Genomic DNA, 7120 nt, shown 5'->3' on the forward strand with positions numbered 1-7120 from the left:
TAGGAATGGCGGTACATTAGCATAGGTTCACCCACACAACACTTATCAAAACAATGAAGATTAATTAGCCGTATGTAGCGAAAGCACTAGACTAAAATCCCGTGTGTCCTTAAGAACGTTTGGTCATTATAAGTAAACAAACCGGCTTGTCCTTTGTGCTAAAAAGGATTGGGCCACTCGCTGCAATTGTTACTCTCGCACTTTACTTACTCGTACTTTATTCATCTGTTACATCAAAACCCCCTGAATACTTGTCTGTGAGCATTTACAGTGAATCCTTCATCAAAACTGCTTGTCAACACCTTCTGCTCCTCGTTGGGATCGACATTCTTACTTATCGAAGATACTACGATACACCCCCTATACTTGTGGGTCATCAAGACTATTTTCTAGCGCCGTTGCCGGGGAGCGAAGCGCTATTGGTAAGTGGAATTGGTAAGGGAAATTTCTACTGTTTGTGCTGATTTTATTTCTGCCTGCTGCTATAACTCATTATGGAGAGATCTTCTCTTGAGTGTTTATTTGGGAAATCTACTACTACTGCAAAGGTAGTGGATGAGGCGCTGTAAGGAAGAATTACCATACAAAATACCTATGAAAATTATTGAACGTGTAGTGGGTAACCGTTATACAGGATGGAACTGTCCACCCTGGAGATCATTTATCGTTCTTACATGAATTATGCGGTTTATTCAAGTGTGCAGGTATTGCTATGGATGAAGTGAGGAAGAAACTATTCTCTCGTATCGCTGTCCGTAAAGCGGCGCATTGGTATAAATTACTGGATAATGGGGATTCTCTTGAATGGAATGATATTGTGCCCCAGTTTTATTCTAAGTTCTATCCTCCAAGTGAGATTCACAAAGATCGGAATCGCATATATAATTTTTGGCCTCATGAAGGAGAGAGTATTGCCCAAGCTTGGGGGAGATTGAAGTCTTTAATGCTCAAATGCCCCATTCATGAGCTTCCTGGTAATATTATTATTGATAATTTCTATGCAAGACTTTCTTTTCAAGACAAGACCTTGCTGGATACTTCTTGTTCTGGATCATTTACATGCAACAAGGAAGAGTTTAAAAGGGACCTTCTTAATCGGATCCAAGAAAATACTGAAGGTTGGGAGAACGACAAGGATAGAGAATCAGGTATAATTTATGATTATAAATGCATTGAAGCTTTTATGGATACTGATAAATTTCGTAATATGAGTGCTACTTATGGTCTTGATTCTCAAGTTGCTGCAAATCTTTATAAAGCTTTTGCTTCTCATTATGAATTGCCTAAGAAGAACTTTGATAAGTATCATGAACCGTATAAAGATAAAATTGATTCATCTATAAATAAATGTGTTGTAGTTGAAACTGTTGATCATGTTATTCCTGAAGCTTATATTGAAAAAACTCCTTTCCCTGCTAAAATGAAGGAGTACTCTGTTATAAATTGTGCGGTTCATAAAAGTGAAAAGAAACCTATAGAACCTGAAGAACAAATAAAAGTTGAACCTGCTGTCGCAATTGTTAAAGATCTTGTGACTGAAAATGTAGAAGATGGTCATATTATTTTCTCGTGAAGATGCTTCTAATATTGTTTCGCATCCTAATAAGTCTAGGAAAGCTAGTGTTCCTATGCTATCTGTTAGAATTGGTGATCATTGTTATTATGGATTATGTGATATTGGTGCAAGTATTAGTGCTATTCCTTATGAGCTTTACACGGAGATTATGCACGAAATTGGCTCTTGTGAACTTGAAGATATTGATGTGGTTATTCGGCTGGCTAATAGAGAAACTATCTCTCCAATTGGTATTATTCGAGATGTGGAAGTTCTATGTGGTAAGATTAAATATCCTGCTGACTTTTTGGTACTTGGTTCTGCTGCTAGTAAATATTGTCCTATCATTTTTGGTAGACCTTTTCTGAATACATGTGGAGCTATTATAGATTGCAAGAAAGAGAAAATTTTGACTAAATTTGCTGGTGAATCTTATGAGTTTAACTTCTCTAAATTTACCAAAACTCCTTATAAAATTGATTCGCCTAATAGTGATTTTAAAGTTGAACAGTGTGCATCTATTGCTCTTGCTCCTAGTAATCCTTTGCAGCAACATTTGGAGAATAGTGAGAGTGAAGTTTTTAGGGAAGAAAGAGATGAGCTTGATGAAATTTTCCTTCGTCAACCTATTCTTAAACATGATTTACCGGTAGAAGATCTAGGTACAACACCACCACCAAAGGAAGATCCTGTCTTTGATTTAAAACCATTGCCTGATAATCTTAAATATGCTCATATTGATGATAAGAAAATATATCCTGTTATTATTAGTTCTAAGCTTTCAGAGTTTGAAGAAGAAAGGTTATTGGAAATACTGAAGAAACACCGAGGTGCTATTGGCTACACTCTTGATGACTTGAAGGGGATTTCTCCCTCTATTTGCCAACACGCCATTAATATGGAAGATGATGCGAAGCTTTGTTGTTGAACCTCAGCGTCGTCTAATTCCTAAGATGAAGGATGTGGTAAGAAATGAGGTATTAAGACTCCTTGAAGCTGGTATTATATATCCTATTGCTGATAGTAGATGGGTTAGTCATGTGCATTGTGTTCCTAAGAAAGGAGGAATGACTGTTGTGCCTAATGATAATGATGAAATCATACCTCAAAGAGTAGTTGTAGGTTATAGAATGTGCATTGATTATCGAAAAGTTAATAAGGTTACTAAGAAAGATCATTACCCTTTACCATTTATTGATCAAATGTTAGAAAGGCTATCTAAAAATACTCATTTTTGCTTTCTTGATGGTTATTCTGGGTTTTCACAAATTGATGTTAAAACTAAAGATCAAGAGAAAACCACTTTCACTTGTCCCTATGGAACTTATGCTTATAGGCATATGCCTTTTGGTTTATGTAATGCTCCTGCTACTTTTCAAAGATGCATGTCTGCTATTTTTCATGGCTTTTGTGAGATTATTGTAGAGGTATTCATGGATGATTTTTCTGTCTATGGGAATTCTTTTGATAGTTGCTTGCGAAACCTTGATAAAGTTTTGCAGAGATGTGAAGAAACTAACCTTGTTCTTAATTGGGAGAAATGCCACTTTATGGTTAATGAAGGAATTGTATTGGGACATAAAATTTCTGAGAGAGGTATTGAAGTTGATAGAGCTAAAGTTGAAGCAATTGAGAAGATGCCCTATCCTAGGGATGTTAAAGGTATTCATAGTGTTCTTGGTCATGCTGGGTTTTATAGGAGGTTTATTAAAGACTTCTCTAAGATTTCAAAGCCTCTTACTAATCTTCTTCAAAAAGACGTACCTTTTGTTTTTGATGATGATTGTAAGGAAGCTTTTGAAACTCTAAAGAAAGCCTTAACAACTGCCCCTATAGTTGAACCTTCTGATTGGAATTTACCATTTGAAATTATGTGTGATGCTAGTGATTTTGCTGTAGGCGCTGTTCTTGGACAGCGAGTAGATAAAAACTGAATGTTATTCATTATGCTAGTAAAACTCTTGATGCTGCTCAAAGAAATTATGCTACTACTGAAAAAGAATTGTTAGCTGTAGTCTTTGCTTGTGATAAATTTAGATCATATATTGTTGATTCAAAAGTTACGATTCATACTGATCATGCTGCAATTAGATACCTTATGACAAAGAAAGATGCTAAGCCAAGGCTTATTAGATGGGTACTTCTTTTGCAAGAATTTGATTTACATATTGTAGATAGGAAAGGTGCTGATAATCCTGTTGCTGATAATTTGTCTAGATTGGAAAATATTGCTTATGATCCTGTTCCTGTTAATGATAGTTTTCCAAATGAACAATTGGCTGTAATAAAGGTGAATTCGCGAGATAGCCCTTGGTATGCTGATTATGCTAACTTTATTGTTTCCAAGTACTTGCCTCCAACCTTTTCATTTCAAGCAGAGGAGGAAATTCTTTTATGACTTGAGGCATTATTTTTGGGATGACCCACACTTATATAAAGAAGGAGTGGATGGTATTCTGCGAAGGTGTGTTCCCGAATATGAACAACAAGAAATATTGAGTAAATGTCATGGTAGTGCTTATGGAGGACATCACGCCGGAGATAGAACCGCGCAAAAGGTTCTGCAATCAGGTTTTTATTGGCCAACTCTCTTCAAAGATGCAAGGAAGTTTATTTTATCTTGTGATGAATGTCAAATGGGTTGGTAATATCTCCAGACGCAATGAAATGCCTATGAATTATACTCTTGTTATTGAACCGTTTGATTGTTGGGGATTTGACTTCATGGGACCTTTTCCCTCTTCAGAAGGTAACACTCATATACTTGTTGTCATTGATTATGTTACTAAATGGGTGGAAGCCATACCTACAAAAAGTGCTGATGGTGAGACCTCTTTAAGAATGCTTTTAGATATTATTTTTCCTAGATTTGGAGTTCCTAGATATATTATGACAGATGGAGGTTCTCATTTTATTCATGGTGGTTTTAGAAAAACTCTTGCTAAATATGGTATTAATCATAGAATTGCTTCTGCTTATCATCCTCAAACTAGTGGGCAAGTAGAATTATCAAATAGAGAGATTAAATCTATCTTGCAAAAGACTGTCAATAAAACTAGAAAGAACTGGGCTATTAAATTGAAAGACGCACTATGGGCTTATAGAACTGCTTATAAAAACCCCATGGGAATGTCACCTTATAAAATGGTTTATGGAAAAGCTTGTCATTTACCTTTAGAACTAGAGCACAAAGCTTATTGGGCTGTTAGAGAACTAAACAAAGATCCTAAACTAGCCGGTGATAAGAGGTTGTTGCAATTAAGTTCTCTAGATGAATGGAGAAGTGAAGCTTATGAAAATGCTAAACTCTTTAAAGAGAAAGTTAAGAAATGGCATGATAGAAGAATTATCAAAAGAGAATTTAATGTTGGGGATAAAGTCCTATTGTATCGGTCTCGTCTCAGATTCTTTGCAGGGAAATTACTCTCGAAATGGGAAGGACCATATGTCATTGATGAGGTTTATCGGTCAGGAGCAATTAAAATTAGTTCTCTCCAAGGCAATGCCACGCAAGTGGTGAATGGACAAAGACTCAAGCATTGTATCTCAGGTGATTCTTATAATGTAGATGTTGATGTTATTCGAGTGGAAACACCGGAGGCTTTCATCAAAGGTCAAATTAGCAGTCCGCCAGAACTCGACTTTGAATAGGTAACAGTACAGGTAATAAAAAGTTCGCGATTTACTTTCCGAACATTGTTTTTGCTGTTTTTGGAAAATATGAAAAATTACGAGATCGAAACGGAGTGGAGGAGGCGCACGAGGGCGTGCCCCCATAGGCCGGCGCGGGCCCCAGCCTGGCCGCGCCGCCCTATGAGGACACCGCCTCGTTGTCCCTCTCCGACTCTTGTTCGACCTGGTACTTTCCTTCTGTCGTAAAAATTACTGCTATATAATCCCCCGGACCCCTGGAGGTCCGTATATCGTTTTTTCGACGTGTTTTGTTTCGAGCTGTTTCTGCCAGGATTTGCTTCGGATCTAGAGGTACCATGTCTTCGTCAGAGACTCCGGGGGACAGTTCCTGCAAGGGCGTTGACAACCTGTACATGAACGAGCTGAGGATGCATCCCAAGGAGTTGCTGCTCGTTGATGGGGAGCTGCAGATCAAAGATGTCTAGGGTCCTAAAGGAGAAGGAAGCTTGGAAGACAGGATGGAGAAGCTAGAACAGGAGGTCTTCAACTACAAGAAGATGGCTGAGCGTGAAGTGGAGATCTTCCACAAGATTATGTCTGAACTCATTGCTGAACACGAGAAGGAAGTTGCAAAGCTATGGGGCGACATCCTCTCACTTCACGACACCACCAACAAACTCCAAGCTCAACTCTATGACGTTCAGAATCAGAATTGTGAGTATGAAAACAGGTTTAAACACATAAGCCATGCTGCTAGTTTCAGGATTCCCGAGACCAAGATGTCATTTGTTGATGGAGAGCCTCTTCCTTGGAAGTCTGAAGACGGGGACCATTACCATCACCACCGAAGGAGTAATTCATCATCGGTATTGGCATCCCCTTGGTTTGTTCCAAGCTTGGGGGAGTGCCGCGGTATCACATCATCACTATCTTTTACTTTTTATTATCAAGTAGTGTCATATCATGAGTAGGGAAGTTATCATATAAGATGGGTTGCAGTGTGGAAGTATCTCTCGTTTAGTTTGTCTATGTATCCCTTGGGGTGAGTTATCGTTATGAAATATTAATGAGAAGTCTTATCATTTACATATTGCACACCTTATTTTAGTTTGCAATTTCTATTATATGATTGATCTTGATTTTAGTATTGGTACCACTTTGGGAGCATTGAGTAAATCTATTTGGTTTTGGCAAACTTAGCATTGGTCAATAGCAACAACACCTTGAGGTTTAAGTAGAAAAGAGAAATACATATAGTTGTTTCATTGTCTTCCTTTCTTGTTAGCTCATAGCTTATTATTCTGAAGTTAAAATTGTTTGTGGTTGCAAGAAAGATGCATGATTATGTCTATCACATGTATATTCGTTTGTTTCCCTCAACTCTTATGCTTGCTAATTAACCTTGCTAGCCAAAGACCTGTACTGAGAGGGAATGCTTCTCGTGCATCCAAACCTTTAAACCAAAACCCATGCCATGTGTGTCCACTATTACTACCTATTATGTGGTATTTCCTGCCACTCCAAGTAAATACTTCATGTGCTACCTTTAAACAATTCAAAACTTTATTACTCCTTATTTGTGTCAATGTTCTATAGCTCATGAGGAAGTATGTGGTGTTTATCTTTCAATCTTGTTGGGCAACTTTCACCAATGGACTAGTGGCTTCATCCACTTATCCAATAACTTTGCAAAAAGAGCTGGCAATGGGATTCCCAGTCCCAAACTAATTAACCAAAATAGACACTCCTCCATGGTATGTGATTGTTGGACGGCACCCGAAGGATTCGGTTAGCCATGGCTTGAGAAAGCAAAGGTGGGGAGGAGTGTCATCTAAAATAAAACTAAAATAAAAAGACACTCCTTCATGGTATGAGATTGTTGGTATGCACCCGAGGATTCGGTTAGCCATGGTTTGTGAAAGCAAAGGTTGG

This window comes from Lolium perenne, chromosome 7, assembly GCF_019359855.2.
Source record: "Lolium perenne isolate Kyuss_39 chromosome 7, Kyuss_2.0, whole genome shotgun sequence".
Taxonomy (NCBI): domain Eukaryota; kingdom Viridiplantae; phylum Streptophyta; class Magnoliopsida; order Poales; family Poaceae; genus Lolium; species Lolium perenne.